The sequence below is a fragment of the Macaca thibetana genome, chromosome 10 (assembly GCF_024542745.1).
Source record: "Macaca thibetana thibetana isolate TM-01 chromosome 10, ASM2454274v1, whole genome shotgun sequence".
Lineage (NCBI taxonomy): Eukaryota > Metazoa > Chordata > Mammalia > Primates > Cercopithecidae > Macaca > Macaca thibetana.
In genome coordinates this window covers 42957967-42975356 of record NC_065587.1, presented here as the reverse complement: position 1 = coordinate 42975356, position 17390 = coordinate 42957967, and the positions used below count along the sequence as shown (strand labels likewise).

At 47.1% G+C, this 17390-nt stretch overlaps 1 protein-coding gene across 1 annotated transcript in view; it reads left to right on the top strand.

Moving 5' to 3' along the window:
* Positions 1 to 17390, top strand: part of RBM38 (RNA binding motif protein 38) — a 493989-nt gene that overhangs the window by 18355 nt on the left and 458244 nt on the right. The window lies entirely within an intron of this gene.

Here is a 17390-nt window from a genome sequence, read left to right as displayed (position 1 = left end):
AATGATGTCATCAAGTGGGTTCACGCTCCTTCTCCCTCATTCTCTATCTCTGACTTCTCTTTCTCCCTGGGCATCGGCCGCTCCTCCTCCGTTGCAGACAGACTTGCTTCCTACATAGGGAACATGTCACCAAGGGATTCTAGTTTTACTTCCTTCCAACATCATGATGCCAAAGCACAGGCTCTTTCTCCTTCTCCCTCAGCTCCAAACACAAGGATCTGAGGAAACCACTCTGATTTGCTAACTTTCATCTTAGATCTGCCTTGGTCTGAGTCCCGTGTCCTGAGTCATGGAGGGTTGCACTGGTCGGGATGGGTCCTGGAGCTTGGTGTCAGGCCATGCTGATCAGTGGCCTCCCCTTTAATCACATGGGCAGGGAGAAAGAGTGTCATTCGCTCAGGGAAGTGGAGGAGGGTGTTGTCCCCAGGACGATCCTGCAATATCGACTCAGTTAATGTTGCCTGTGTACCCGCTGTGTGCCATGAAGCCTCCTGAGCACAGGGACACCGGGGTGAGCACAACAGACAAGGTTCCTGTCCTCAAGGACTTTCACAGAGGAGGGGTCAGGGAGACCGTCAACATGCACACGAACACACATGCAAGGTCGTTTCAAAGGGTGATGGAGACGGAGACTGCAGGGAGGGTGGGCTGCGGCTGCTCTAGGGACAGCAGACGAGGTCTGAGGCAGGATCTGAGCCAAGATCTAGTGAGAAGACAAGAAGTCCATCCTTTGTGGGATGCTCCAGAGGAAGAATGCTGAAGGGAAAGAGAACAGCGAGTTCAGAGAACTGGAGGCTGCTGTGACCAGGACCCTTGGGGCCACCAAAGGAAGGCCTGAGAGGATTTAGGGGAGAGATGGATTTGGAGAATAAAGAACTAGATCATTGAGAGCCTCTTTGGCCACAAAAAGGAGTTTGGAGTTTGCTTTCAGAGTTTTGGGAAGTCCTTGGTGGGTTTCCACAGGGGAGCGTTGTGTGATCTGATTTGAGCAGCTGGTGAAGTTTGCAGTATTGTGTGGCAGAGGTTCCCTTGATATTTGTTATCCCGTTTCTCTCAGAAAAATAAGCACCGAATTTGGACTGGGCACACCTGGCCACCAGGAATAAGAACCACATTTCCCAAGCATTAATACTAAGTTCTGGATAATGGGATGGAAATGGGAATATTACATATGATTTCCAAAAAATGTCTTTGAGGAGAGGGAATATGCCCTTTGACTCCCTCCTCTCTTCCTGCTGGCTCGAATGCAGACACATGCTTGGGGTTTGAGCAATCATTTGGGGGTAAGAGGTGTGAGTCATGAGCAGAGAATGGCTGAGCAGTTAGAAAGATGAGACCTGAGGACCCCAGAGCTACCCTATCAGCCCTGGCTTGCTTTCCTCTGGAAAGAGACAAATCCACTGTATACCACTCATGTCATTGTTATTTGGGGGTTTCAATTACTTGCAGCCAAACCTGACAATATCTGATTGAGGGGACAAGAATAGAAACAAAAGGACCAGTTAGGAAGTGGATGTGTCCTTCCATGCAATAGGGGGTGTTGGCTCCAACTAGGCAGAGTAGCAATGGAAGTAGGAAGAAGGGGCTGGATTTGAGAAATATCTCAGAGCAGAACATTTGGAGGGTTTCCCTGCTGGATTGGCTGTGACCAGTGAGGGAAAGAAAGGATTCAGGAGGCCGAGGTGGGCGGATCACAAGGTCAGGAGATCGAGACCATCCTGGCTAACACGGTGAAACCCTGTCTTTACTAAAAAATACAAAAAATTAGCCAGGTGTGGTGGCGGGCGCCTGTAGTCCCAGCTACACGGGAGGCTGAGGCAGAAGAATGGCGTGAACCCAGGAGGCGGAGCTTGCAGTGAGCTGAGATGGCACCACTGTACTCCAGCCTGGGCTACAGAGAAAGACTCGGTCTCAAAAAAAAAAAAAAAAAAAAAAAAAAAGAAAGAAAGAAAAAGAAAGGATTCAGAGGTAATTTCAATTTTTCTTGCATGAAACAGTGGGTGGGCCAGGCTGCCCCACTGACTGGAGGAGGAATCAGAGAAAAAGGGCACAACAAGATGCACAAAAATGTTAATTCTCAAAATTGTAGTTCGTTTCTTCACAGATTGCCCTTAAAATAGTAAAATACGTTTAGTTCATTCACTAGAGATTTGTTGAGCAGCTACGCTGTGCCAAACACTGGGTATACAGCAAGAGACAAAACAAATATGCCCCTGCCCTGATGGAAGGTCATGTCTGGAAGGTCGCGTCTGGAAGGTCGCGTCTGGAAGGTCATGTCTGGAAGGTCGCGTCTGGTGGATTGATCTGCTGGTGGCTGGACCCTTTGGGCATTTCTGAAATCGACTGCGACACTGGATAGGTCTTTTCACCTCACCAAGTCTCAGTTTGACTTTCTGTAAAATGTGTTTAGGGCAGGTATCTGCTTCCCAGGGCTGCACGGGAGAGGCACTCGCTGTGGATGAAATGTGTGTGTCCCTCCAAAATTCATGTTGGAACCTAACCCCCTGTGTGATAGTATTAAGAGGAGAGGCCCTTGGGGAGTGACTAAGTCATGAGGGCTCCACCCTTGTGAATAGGAGGAGGCTGTTCTGTTCTTCTACCTCGTGAAGAATCAACAAGAAGGCATCATCTTGGAAGCAGAAAGCAAACCCTCATCGAACACTGAATCTGCTGGCGCCTGGATCGTGGGCTCCCCAGCCTCAGAATCATAAGCAATACATTTTTCTTTTTCTTTTCCTTTTCTTTTCTTTCTTTCTTTCTCTCTCTCTCTCTTTTTTTTTCCTTTTTTTTTTTTTTGAGACGGAGCTCGCTCTGTTGCCCAGGTTGGAGTGCATTGGTGCGATCTCAGCCCACTGTAACCTCCGCCTCTCAAATTCAAGCAGTTTTCCCTGCCTTAACTTCCCGAGTAGCTGGGATTACAGGTGCCCAACACCATGCCCAGTTAATTTTTTTTTTTTTTTTGTAGTTTTAGTAGAGACGGGGTTTCTCTGTGTTGTCCAGGCTGATCTCGAACTCTTAATCTCAGGTGGTCCACCTGCCTCAGCCCCCCAAAGTGTTGGGATGACAGGCGTGAGCCATCATGCCAGGCCTACATTTCTATCATTTATAAATGACCCAGTCTGTAGTATTTTGTTATAGCAGCAGAAATGGACCAATGGTGCTTAAAGTAGCAAGCAGTAGTATTACAGGCCTATCATTTGGGTGTGAAATACTAGAATTTCAGCAAATTTGCAAGTGCCTGGGATTGATAAGATAGGACATTAGAAATCTAGACAGTTTCAGTCTAGGCTTAGGGTGCTCCTCCTGGCCCAGCTGGGTATAGGCAGGGGGTCCTGATGTGCTAGTGCTGTGAGGGGCACACCCTCTGGGGGGCAAGCCCAGCCACTGTCTACCTGCAGCCACGTTTCTGAGGCAAGCACCTGACTCAGGACACATGTGATTGGTCCAGAGGTGGGCACCTGACCCTAGCTGGGCCAATCAGGCCTCTCTGTTGGGATTGTGGTTGGAGACAGCTGGCCTGTCCTTGAGGCTGCCAGCCTGTGATTTGCAAACTCTGAGTAGAGGGTCAGTGCCTTTACCTGGATCAAGCAAAAATCAGTGCGGCTAAGGTTGAAGTCTGCAAATGTCTGATTCTGAAGACCATGGTGTTAACCACCCCGTGTTCTGCTGCTTCTGGTACCCAGATCAGATTTCTCTTTTTCTCTGCAGGGAGGAAGCACACATCCTCTTCACTGCGGATTCTTTCTTCTTCTTCACGCGGTCCCCAGTTACTGGAGCGCTGCAGAAAATGTGTAGCCAGGCACATGTCAATGACACGTTTCAGCAGGGTGCCTCCTCAGATGTGGGACTTCCAGGTCAAGCAATGCGTGATTCTGATATTGGCTGAAATTGCCCTCTAGGTTAATCTGTATTTAAATCAAATCCTGAAACAGAAATGGTCAAAACAATTCTTGGTTATACTTATTTGAAAGACATGCAATGAATGAAACCAAATAAACAAACAAAATCTCTTCCCCCAAGCGCCTAACCCCTCAGCTGGAATTCACCGAGCTCTGCTAAATTATTGCTGGTTTTTAAATCATAGAATGTGGTTTGTGGAGTTGTACTCATAAATGGCAAAAATGTAACAAATGCACACATAGTAACTAAGTAAATTGGCCTGTTAAGAAATAAAAAGGGTAATTAATAGGGTACTCACTGTTCCAATCTGAAATAATATAATGAGAATATTTTTAAAACTACCATTTGTTGAGTGCTGTGATGTACAAAGTCTTCAGATGCATCTGATTTAATCTTTGTTTGCAACCCCCAGGGACAGAGGCCATTATTAATCCCCATTTTACAGACAAGAAGAACAAAGTTTACAGGGGAAGTGGCTTGCAGGGTTGGGTTTTGGACTACATGCAGCCTCTAAAATCTCTCTCAAGGTACCTGCTTCTTCATAAGCGTCACATTCTTTTTAAAAGATACTCACAAAGAACACGAATGCTTTCTTTTGTAATGTGAAAAGTAATAAACATTAAAAAAAAAAACTAGCTGTGTGTGTGTGTGGTATGTGCCTGTGGGCCCAACCACTCAGGAGGCTGAGGCGGAAGGATCACTTGAGCTCAGGAGATCGAGGCTATAGTGAGCCATGATCATATCATGCTGTTGCACTCCAGCCTCAGCAACAGAGCAAGGCTCTGTGAGAAGAAAGAAAGAGAGAAAGAGAAGAAAGAAAGAGAGAAGGAGAAGAAAGAGAAAAGAGAGCAGGAAGGAGAAATAAAAAAAGAAAGAGAAAGAAAGAAGGAAAGTGATAGAAATGAAGGAGTGTCATCCTCACACAATGAAGAAAGGAGTGATTAGATCATGAACTTGGCCTTCCAGCCAGGCAAACCCACCTTCGGGATTTTCTCCCTCTGTCCATATCTGGTCTCCTGGCGTGGTTCCTGTGCACATGGCTTCGGTCCTCCACACCACTGCCTGTGTGTGAGGTGCTCTGGGGTACAGATGAAACGGCAGTATGCCCTACCACCTGCCCCTGCTCAAACAAAGGGTGGTTTTCACTTACGGTGGCTCTAGATTGACCAAAAATTAAAAAGTAGAAAAGCAAGAGTTGGCCAGTTTGCAATGGAAAAACCACTCGCTGGACATCGGAAGCATTCCGTGCAGTGTTAAAGAGCGTTCTCCTAAATGAAGAATTGACTTGTCTGTTTAATGTAGCTTTTTGTTGATTTTTCTTGATGCCACTCCTAGCAAGTGGTATTATTCAAATATTCTGATCTGTCTGAAACTGATACACTCAGCCTCGGTGGTTGGACTGGCCACTGATAATTGGAAACAGGAACTCTGCAAGCGGCATTCTTCAAGGGAAGAGCAAGGAAATGCAAACACACACATTCTCGGAGGACTTGTGACAAACAAGGATGGCTTGGGTCTGCTTTTCAACCCACAGGCTCAAGGCTTTTATTCCTTTTGAATTGAAAAGACCAGATGTTGGTGAGTATTGGATGTCCAATGTCACTGTCAACTGCCAAGAATGTCTAGGTTTTTGTTGTTGTTGTTGTTGTTGTTGTTTTTGAGACAGGGTCTTGCTCTATTGCCCAGCCTGGAGTGCAGTAATGTGATCACAGCTCACTGCAGCCTCCACCTCCTGGGCTCAAGTGATCTTCCCACCTCAGCACCACCCCCTCACACCCCCCTGTAGCTGAGACTACAGGTGCATGCCACCATGCCCAGCTAATTTTTGTGTAGGCGGGGTTTCACCATGTTTCCCAGGTTGGTCTTGACCTCCTAGGTTCAAGCAACCTTTCTGCCTCTGCCTCCCGAAGTGCTAGGATTCCAGGCATGAGCCACCGTGCCCAGCTGATGTCCAGTTGTTTCGGCAAGTCCTGAGAGGCAACAAGGTGGGCAGAGCTTCCTCCAGAAGCTGAAAATGGCTTCTCCCTAGAACCTCCAGAAGAGAACACAGCCTTGCTGATCCCTTGATTATAGTCCAGTGAGATACATATCAGCCTTCTGGCCTCCTGAATGGGAAGATAATATGCTAGTGTTGTTTTAGTCTATGAAATTTTCAGTGACGTGTTAGAGCGGCTCTGGGAAATGAGCAGCATGAAGGAGGCATTAGGCAAGTTGATTACTTTTCTGGATTCCCTTTTCTTTTCATTTGTCAACTTGTATCATCTAAGGGAAGTGTGTATATTTCCTTAATGTCTTTTACCATCACATGACAACTAGTTGGTGCAAAAATTGTTCTTTGATTGCAACACTGAGTAGAAAAAAAAAAAAAACTACGGTAAACAGAAAATCGGTTCTTGCAAAAAGGAAACAAATTGAAACATAGAACGTTTGAGTTTCACTTAGAATTGTAAAAGCATGGCATTCCAATGCTCTCCTCCCGTGAACATCTGCAAAATATGGCGCCTAGCTAGGAGCACAGAGGCTCCCGCTTTACATTTCACACGTGAGCACGGGCTGTCAAAGGTAAATCACACACTTCCCTCGGCTGGCGTTTTTCAAAAGATCAATTATGTACTGACATCTCCGTGCATATAGGCGCAGGATTATTTACAGCCACCACATGAGGCTGAGACATAGTGAGAATCTGGCCCTAAGCACAGTACAGAAATTCATATTCAGACGGCTGAGGAATGAAGGCAGTTCTGGAAACTCAGTGGACTGTCAGAGCATCTGCCTTACAGTGGCCTGTGTGTGGGGGAGCTGCCCAAACCGCAGGTGGCCCTTTTCCTTCCTCTCCCCTCCCAGCTCTGCTGTTAGTTTCCCAGCCTTGAGTTCCCCACTGCCCACTTCCACCCAGGACGAGGGACGGGAAGCCTCTCAGGGAGCCTCCCAGTCAGTCCAACCCAAACACCTGTCAAAGAAACTTGGCTCATCAACAGGAGTCCATGTGATGGCTTAAAAACAGTCTGTGCTGGCTCACGACACGCGAGGCATAAATTAAATCCTAAGTGAGCATGCTGCTGACAGCACGTGATGACAGGTGTTGTGAACGAGTTGGCGCAGGGGCCACTGCCCTGCCTCGCGATTGTCAGTCACGGCCACTCCTCGCTTCTCTCCTGCTGACGGGGACGGCTTGTCTAGCGATGAGGGGAGCAGCATTCGAGGTATCCGGGGTGGAAATTGGCTCGGGCATGTCTCATTCTCCACAGATGGCATCGGAGCCCCGTGGTGTCAGCGCATCTTCCACTGGTGTTTGGGCCAAAGCCTCTCCCAGGTGTGCAGTCCCACGCAGGGAGTGCTTCTCCCTGCACTCCAGTGTCCACACCCATCCCGGGTTCCTCAGCTGCAGTGCACACAGCGAAGGCACCAGCAAAGCAGGGATAGCCAGAAACAGAGCAAAATCATAGCGAAATGCATTGATGAGCGATATTTCCAAAATCAAAGGTCTCAGCTGGGTACCGTGGCTCACACCTGTAATCTCTGCACGTTGGGAGGCTGAGATGGGAAGATTGTTTGAGCCCAGGAGTTGGAGACCAGCCTGGGCAAGAGAGCAAGACCCTGTCTCTACAAAAAAATAATAAATAAATAAAAATTAGCCAGGTTTGGTGGCGGTGCACCTGTAGTCCCAGTTGCTAGGGAGGCTGAGGCGGGAGGATCCCTGGAGTCCAGGAGGCAAGGACTCCTGAGCTGGATCACACCATTGCACTTCAGCCTAGGTGACAGAGTGAGACGCTACTTCTAAAAATAAATATATATGGCTGGGCGCGGTAGCTCACGCCTGTAATCCCTGCACTTTGGGAGGCCGAGGCGGGCAGATCACTTGAGGTCAGGAGATCGAGACCATCCTGGCCAACATGATAGAACCTCGTCTTTACTAAAAATACAAAAATTAGCTGGGCATGGTGGCACACGCCTGTAATTTCAGCAACTTGGGAGGCTAAGGCAGGAGAATTGAACCCGGGAGGCAGAGGTCGCAGTGAGCTGAGATCGTGCCACTGCATTCTAGCCTGGTGACAGAGCAAGACTCCGTCTTAAAAATAAATAAATAAATAAACAAACAAACAAACAAATAAATAAACAAACAAATAATAACAATGTATAAAAGGCCTCCGAGTAGTGGAATATTTCAGTACTTTGTTGGATTTCCTATTTATGTTATGGATGACTGTAGTTTTTTGAAATTGCCTATGGCAGAAAAACCATAGTCCTTAGATTGTTTCTGAAAATGTTTTTTAGTCTGAGAAACCCCAAACCCAGACTCCACTTCACTTGCATTCTCACTGTCAGGATGGCTTCTCCCTGGGAAACCCGTGAGTCTTCTCATTCCTTCTTCCCAAACGGCTCCCGACAGGCTGCCTTTCACCTGGCTGCCTTCTAACGCCGACCTTCAGGCCCAGTTCCAAAGCTCCCTCTCCCAAGAGCCCTCGGTGAACGTCCTGGTGAAAACTGGCCTGCCCCGTGGCTACTCCGCATCATCCTGCCCATTTCGACCACAGCACTTATCACAATCTGAAGTTGTCCTGATGAAAACTGCGGGTTCGTCGTCTTCCATGAAGCCCCCGGATGGCAGGGATCCCACCCAGCTTGCTCGTAACAGTCCCCTGCCCTGGCCTTGCACCTGGCGGGAAGGATAAGCTCTGTGATCGTTCCCGGAGTGAAATGAGTGGATATGTAAACCAAACGCGCCCGCGTGCCCTGGGCATCTTCTGTGCCCAACCCTAGTCATCGCTCCTCTGCTCTGCGCCTTCATGGCAGGATGACCCTAGAGGAGTTGTGACAGCTGTCACAGTGTGTCACTGTCACCGTGGGCCAGGTTTCCCCCTGGGCCACACACACAGTCCCGGCAGCTCCAACCCCAGATGTGTCTTCCGCTTAGCCTGGGGCTCACTCCAGCCCCAAAGGCTGCCTGTCCCTGTGTGCGAGGAGTTTGCAGGAGAGCAGGCACAGGTGGCTGACTGAGGTGACCTCCTGTCACCATCTCTCGTGTCTTCCCCCGACCCAGCCAACCACTGACTTGGGACGGCTGGAATGAACTGAGGGGACTGGCGCAGAGGGGTTTCAGAGACCTTGAAAACACCGGAGAGAGGCGGCTGAGCACGGCAATTAGATAGTAATTCTTCTCCACGCTGCTCATGAGGCACTGGCAGATATGGACCCTGCTGGAAGCAACCGACAGCCCAGCCCCCAGAAGCTTGCTGTCATTTGGGGCAGGGGCTGCAAGGCCAGGCGCATGCTAAGCCTTTTGCACAAACTGCTTATTTTTTTTTTTTTTCTTCACACTCCATTGAAGTAGCTATTCTTATCTTCCCCATATTATGGATTAGGGAATTGAAACTTGGAGAGGTCATGAGGCTGGCCACGGTCACGCAGGTGCAAGTGGCAGGGAGGCGGGGCAAGGCTTTGAACTCACTTCTCTCAGGCTGCAAAGCCTGGAATGGAAACGACTTCTCTGGGTCCTGCAGCTCCATATTCTCCGAGCCCCGGAACATTCCGAGGAAGAGGGAAATAGTCTCCGTTCTGATATCTGCAGGGGGCTCTGCCAAAAGCGTCCAGGGAGAAAGGATGCTCTCGTTTGAGTCTAGAGCGCCGTCTCTCACAAGCTTAGCGGAGGAGGAAGTGGGAGTGGATGAGGGGTGGAGAGACCGTCAGACTTGGGGCTTCTAAAGCGTAGTTGAGTTTTCTTAGCCTGGCAGACAGTTGCCGGGCAGATTGCATGTTCAGAGTCCCAAACCGTGAACCGTTCTCTCTAAGTGTCTTCCCCTGGTATAGAAAAGCAGAAAGGTTTGCAGAGTAAGACCTCCAGATTCCAGTTCAAACTATTTCCTTGGATCTTGCCATTTAAAGCCTCTTAATAGGCACTATCCTAATTCTTTCTCTACGTAAGCAGGTTGAGATGCCTTGGAGGAGGGGACGCTGTCCACAGACCTAGCTGGAAGGATTACTGATGGATTCGAGGAGACCATGTGCTTTTCAGGAGGGTCCAAAACAAATACAATGCCAGTCACAGAGGTAATTTTATATTTTCTGGTAGCTACATTATAAAAAGCAAAAAAGAAACGTGACTGATTTTTTTTTTGTTGCTGTAAAAACATATTACATTAAATTTACCGTCTTAGTCATTTTTAAGTGTATGGCTCGGTAGTGTTACATATATTCACATTGTCATGCAACAATCCAGGTGACAGTTATTTTAATGATGTTGTTTATTTAACTCCATATGTACCAAGTATTACCATTTCAACGTGTAATCATTATACAATCATGAACAAGGTACTTTACTTTTTTCTTTAATTTCTTTAAATTTTCTTTGAAATCTGGTATGCATTTTTTACTTAAAGCACAGCTCAATGCAGGCACTAAATTTTCAATGAAAATATTTATCACCATTTGAATGTTATGAAATTTACAGTTGAAAAGGCACATCACCACACCTTCCACATTCTTGGAAGTTTTCCAGTAACTGAATTGCCAGTTTTTGAGTTTAAATTACTTAAAATTAAACAACATTTGGCCAGGCACGGTGGCTCACACCTGTAATCCCAGCACTTTGGGAGGCTGAGGCAGGCAGATCACTTGAGGTCAGGAGTTCGAGACTAGCCTGGCCAACATGGTAAAACCCCGTCTCTACTAAAAATACAAAAACTAGCTGGGTGTGGTGGTGCACACCTGTAATCTCAGTGACTCGGGAGGCTGAGACAGAACTGCTTGAACCCATGAGGCAGAGGTTGCAGTGAGCCAAGATTGTGCCACCACAGGGCAATAAGAGCAAAACTCCATCTCAAAATAATAATAATAATAATAATAATAATAATAACAATAATAAATTAAATTAAATTAAACAACATTTAAAAAATTCAGTTCCTCCATCACACAGGCCACACATCATGGGTTCAGTTGCCATGTGTGGCTGGTGGCTCCTGTGTTGGACAGCGCAGGTCAGGAACTTCTAGAAAGTGCTTCCCAAGTGGTAGCTGTGATTGTTCTACTCTAACTAGCAGAATGGCAGGAAAGGAGGGTTTCTCGTCTTGACCCCAACAGTGACTACCCTGGTCAAGGAAGCTGTCCGGTTCACGTCCCCCACCCTGAGCCGCAACTCAGGACCAGCCCACCCCATTCTGGAGAGGAGAAACATTTGCAGCCTGAACTTCTCTCTCCCCTGCTGACCCTTAGTTAATGAGGAGATTGGACTGGGAGGGGAAAAAAGACTTCAGACTGAAAATTAAGAATCACTCTGGCTTATTTTATCCCTGGAAGAGCCCTTCAACAACTTCCTCCAGGAAATTGCAAAGGGAAGTCATTATCCAAGGCGGGGAGGGAAGACCGTCCATGTGAAGTGCAGATGCAGCCCCCGTGCAGGGGAGAGTAGGGGCAGGGGAGGGTGTTTACTGGGTCATTTAACCAGGTTTCTATTTTTTAAAGTTTCCTTTTCTACCACTATTTGTTGACCCTAATTGTTTCCATGCCCATGAGATGCGTCCCTGAACTTCCTCCTGCGGCCTGTCGGTGGGGCGGGGTGGCTCCCTCTAATTGCCTGTGTTCCTGCCTTTTCCCTCGAGTCTCCAGGGCAGGCCAGTTCCCACATATGCTTCCAGAACCATCTTAATAGAGGGGCAGCAGCGCCCAGCTGACGACATATGTTTAGCTGCTTGCTGAGGTCGGCCAAGCGTGCAATATCACATTACATGAATGGGGAGGGTCAGGCCCAAACAAGCTGCTTTTTACAAGTGCTGGCTTAAGGATTTGCTGCTAAATAGGGCTAACATGGTGGGGGAGTGGGGGGTGGGTAGCAGGCTTCTTGTCCAGCTCTGCTCTCTGTCTCGTTTTGCATTGATTAGAAAGTTTTCGGTCTCCCAGGACAACGCTCTGTTAGAAAACGCCTTTGCAGCTCCTGGGGTTCCCGGACCGAGGTGAAAACGGGGGCCATGAGCCAGGAAAAATGTGGTCGAGGGTCTCCTGATATGTGGGACTTCAGGACGTGAGCTGAGAGCCCTACCGTGAAGAGCCAGCAGCCCTCTGCCTGTTGGCCACTGCATTTATGCTCCATTAACCCCACGCAGGCCCAAGGGGTAGATGGCGGCAAAGCAGAGAAAGACAGGCCAAGGCTGCTCTCACCCAGGCCAGTGCCAGTGTAGACGCAGGCAAATGCAAGGCCACCACTCACCTGCTGGGGCCCTACAGCTGCCCGCTGGCCCCCAAAATGTGCCTGCACAAAGCACTCCAGAAATCATCACAGACCCTCCTTGAACCTGAGTCAGCCAAGGGCCTGGAGAATATTCTGGACAGAAATCAAAACGACATTTTAGGAGCTGGGTGTGGTGACTCATGCCTGTAATCCCAGCGCTTTGGGAGACTGAGGCAGGTGGATCACTTGAGGTAAGGAGTTTGAAACCAGCCTGGCCAATACGGTGAAATGTCGTCTCTACTAAAAATATAAAAATTAGGCAGGCGTGGGGGTGTGCACCTGTAATTCCACCTACTGGGGAGGCTGAGGCAGGAGAATTGCTTGAACCTAGGAGGAGGATGTTGAAGTGAGCTGAGATCACACCACTGCACTCCAGCCTGAGCAACAGAGCGACATTCTGTCAAAAAAAAAAAAAAAAAAAAAAAGACATTCAGGGTCCCCTGTCAACAACAGTGAGGACGAGGTCATCTACTGAGCTCTCACTGCGTCCATGGGCTAACTGATTTAGTCTTCACAACACCCAGAGAGGGGAGCACTATTATTATGCCCATTTAAAAGCTGAGAACGTAGAGGCAGAACAATTGAAGTAATTGACCCAAGGTTGGCTTCTGTCAGAGTACCATTCATGCCTTCTCATGCAAAATGGATATTTAAAATTATCCTTCCTTCCCTCCCTCTTTCTCTTCCTTCCTTCCTTCCTTCACTCCTTACATTTTTGATATGAAAACTACTTTTTGTTTTAAAAAAAGAAGCCAATGACACAAAAGTGAGGAAGGTAAGACATCAAAGTGTCCCACACCTGTGACTTACTCCTCTTAAGCTGCTCATCATTTCATCAGTATCACGTTCACACACAGTGTTTTTAGTAAGTAAATGTCATGAATTCATTCAACAAACATTCGTTGAGGATTCAGAACATGTAAAGGATTGTGCTATAGGGGTAGATGTTTCTCAGCTCCAGTACTAATGGCATTTTGGGGCTGATTAATTCTCTGTCTTGCGGGGCTGTGCTGTGCACTGTGGGATGTTCAGCAACATTCCTGGCCTCGACTCATCAGATACCGCAGCATCCGACCCTTAGTTGTGACAACCAAAAATGTCTCCGGACGTGGCCACATGTCCCGTGGAGCCTAATGTCATCCCCAGATGAGAACCATGGTCTAGATGGATGGAGCTGTACGGGGCTCTTCTGCTGAACTCTCTCTTAGCTGTCACATAGTGGCATCCTGAGGCTTAAGCTCAGGCATCCCTAACCCTCACTTTTTACACCAGATTCGAGAGTATGGAGGTGCTGGAACTTAGTGAACTCCCCATTAATAGATATTTGGGGCTGTTTCCAATTTTTCTGCATAACAATCAAAGTCACAACTGCTTGTTCACACCTGCATCTGCATACACACATCTGAGTATTACGACAGGACAGATTCCAGCAAAATTGCTGGATCAAAGTATAGGCATTTAAACGTTTGCTATAAAACGTTAACATCCCCTCCAAAAGAGGGCTGTACCGATTCCTCCCCTCACTGAGGGCATTTGAGGGCGCCTGCTAACCGCCCCCTTGCTGACAGGGATCGAAGCCATCAGGAAGAGCCCTCTGAAGAACAGAATGAATTGAACGTGTCACAGAAAAGAGATGATCCCACGTTTCACTCAACAGGGCTCTTAGGTCATTTGTTTGCACTTTGCTTTTAACCTTATTTTTCATGAAATAAACATAATTACTCAAAGTGGCAATTTCAAAATTTCCAACATGCATAAGTAGAGGGCTCGCATTTGAACTTCAGAATATTAATGAATAAATTAGAAGCAGGTGGGAGGGTCCTAGATTAGTAACCCTGTTGCAAAGAGAGAGGGCCTGCCAGACCAGCCCAACCTCAGGATTCCTCTGCCATCCCAGGATGGAGGCCAAGCTCTGAGCCCCAGAGAGATGTAGATAGCCCAGGTGCATCATCTCTGAAGGCCATGCAAGGCAAGGTTGGGGGCCCTGCCCCCAGAGACCTGTGCTCCCCAGAGACAGTGGATGTCCTAAAGAGGACGGCTCCCTGAGGTCACCCTCCTCACTGTAATAGCCTGCTGCTCTTCTGCCTTCAGGTTCCTCTTCCAATGACAAATCTCTGGCTCAGTTTGCATTTCCCCTCTGAATTAAATTTGAAGCAAGAAATTATTTTTTCTGTTTGAATACAGATAGGAGAGTAGGCTGGGCATGGTGGCTTACGCCTGTAATCCTAGTACTTTGAGAGGCCAAGGCAGGCGGATCACCTGAGATCAGGAGTTTGAGAATAGCCTGGCCAACAGGGCAAAACTCTGTCTCTACTAAAAATAAAAAAAAAAATTAGCCAGGCATTGTGGCACATGCCTGTAATCCCAGCTACTTGGGAGGCTGAAGCAGGAGAATTGTTTGAACCCGGGAGGTGTAGGTTGCAGTGAGCCAAGATCATGCCACTGCACTTCAGCCTGGGCAATGGAGACTCTGACTCAAAAAGCAAAACAAAACAAAAACAACAACAACGAAAAACAAATAGGCAAGTAAAAATGTCTCTATGGACTTTCAAGATAACGTTGTCTATTTGATCACAATGGGAACCTCCGATCTTTGCAATGGTTATTCAGATGGATAACACTCTGAGCATCTATTTTTTAAAAAAACTAAATGAGATAGAAATTATAGAAATAGCTAAATCATGCGTATGGGTACAACATTTCAAAGGCAAAGAAAAAGTTATTATGAGAGAAGTAAGTTTCCCTCCCTGCTCCTGTACACCCAGAGGCAACCACATGTTACTATTAGGGTAACCCACATGACATTTCAATATTTACTTGTTTTCCACCAACAAAAATGGCAGTTTCACTGGATGCAGTGGCTCACACCTGTCATCCCAGGATGGCTTGAGCCCAGGAGTTTGAGACCAGCCTGGGCAACACAGGGAGGCCCCATCTCCACAAAAGTACAAAAATTAGCCAGGTATGGTGGTGCACTATCAGTCCCAGCTACTCAGGAGGTTGAGATGGGAGGATCACTTGAGCCTGGGCAGTCAAGGCTGCAATGAGCCATAATTGTGCCACTGCACTCCAGTCTAGGTGACAGAGTAGGAACTGGTCCAAAAAAAAAAGACAGTTTCATATGATTCAATCTGTTACTCCCAGTTTCTCATTTTCTCAGATACTCTGTGTGTGTAAATATGCACATAGATAGAATCTTTCTATTTTCTTTTTTGTATAAATTACAGCAAATTATGCACACTGTTTTTCATCTTGCTTGTTTTGTTTAACAATGTATCTTGAAGGTATCTCCATTTTAATATTTAAAAAAGAGCCTCATTCTCTTTTTAACAGCCTTGGAATATTCCGTTGAATGGATGTGTCACGATCTATTTAGCCAGCTCCCAGTGATGGACAATTAGATTGTTTTCAGTCTCTTTCTACCAAAAACAATGCTGCAATGCCTATCTTTGTACACACATATGTCTCACAAGTGGGAGTGTGTTTGTGGGATAATAAATTATTCAAGGTAGAATTGCTGGGCCAAAGGATGTGTCTTTTTCATTAGGAAATCTGTTGCCTAATTGTCCTCCATAGATGTTGCATCAGTTCATACCCTGAGTAGACTGACGGGTCCAGCTTGACAGTGTGCCTGATTTTAAGGTCCACAGAGCAATGAATGTTCTCCAGGGCTCCGAGATGAGTGGCACTACCAAGGGCAGTCTGGGAAATATGGAGTGTCTAGATAATGTGCCAAGTTTGGCTCTGTCTCCTCCAAAAGGCAGATAAGGATAGGGAAGTCTCCTCTGCAAAGCAGTCTCTTAGCCTGGAAGGTTGTGGCTGGGAAAAGGAAAGGAGGAGTGTCTCCATTTATTGGAGATGAAAGAGGGAACTTCGCCCTAATAGCCTCTGGACTCTCTTCTGCTCCCAACCTAGGAGGGACTGCCACCCCAGAGGCTGTTCAACCTCAGGTCCCCACTTCACAAACATTAGCTAAAAGATATTGTTGACATAGTATGTGGCTAAAGCGTGTGCCACAGATTGATCATCATCAAGTGGCGTGAATTTCTGGTCTACCAGTGTGCTCTGGCAAACCAGTTGACCATCATTAGGCTAGGGATGGACAAGCCAATGGCTGGTCTTGGGAAGCAGTTAAGCATGTTTGAATATGTTCTTAATTTCTTTAACATGCTGTTCTTCATTTCTTTAACATTCTCCATTCAGAAGGTGAAAACGGATTCCTCTCCTTCAATGTGGGCCAGGCTGGATGGTGAAATAATCATCTGTAACTTGCAAGACTAACTCATGCAAGGCAATACAGGTTCTGCTGGCGCTCTCTTTCTGGATTGCCCACTGTGGGAAAAGCCAGCTGCCATGTTGTAAGGACACTTAAGCAGCCTGTAGAGGGGCCTGCATGGGGAGGAACTGAAGCTCTGCACCAACTTGTCAGTCACCTTGGACATCACCTTGGAAGTGGATCCCCCAGCCCCAGTCAAGCCTTCAGATGACTGTGGCTTTGGTCAACTTCTTGACTACAACCTCGTGAGAGACCCTGAGTCAGAACTAGTCAGCTAAAGAGCTCCTATATTTCTAACCCATAGAAACTGGAAGAATATACATGTTTATTGCTATTTTAGGACACTAAGTTCTGGGTAATTTATTGCACAGCAATAAGTAACCATACACATGACCAGGATGATCAACTTGTGATGAGCCTGTTCTATCTGCTTCTTTGCCTCTACTTCATGTCTCCCAGCCTTGTGAGGAGGCAGAGATCCTCTTCAAATGACATGGAAGAGCAGATTTCTACATCTTCTATGAGGTCAACATGGAGGCAATGGAGCCCTCTACAAGAGGTCAAGAAGGGTACTGAATGCTCCTCTTCACCTTCACCACTACCCTGTCACTGCAGGGTGTGGGAGCATTTCATAAGCTCCTTTACCCTCAGCTGTGTCATCTGAAAAATGGGGTGATAACCAAAGATGTAGTGTGGGCCCAGATAAGTTCTTCAAGTCCCTTAAAGCATTGAGCACCAGCTTTTATACATTTTAATTCATTCATGCATAAATCATCCCTTTATCCACTCAGCAAATTTATGCTAAATGCCTACAATGTTTTAGGTACCATGAGAGGTGCTAGGGATATGAAAGAGAGCAAATCAATATCCCTATTATCAAGGGGATCCCAGTCCAATGTGAGAGAGGATGGAGAGATGGACCAGTAACACATGATGTAATGCAACTGTGCCAGAGATGAATGACTACAGTAAGGAGAGCGGCCCCCTCCCAGC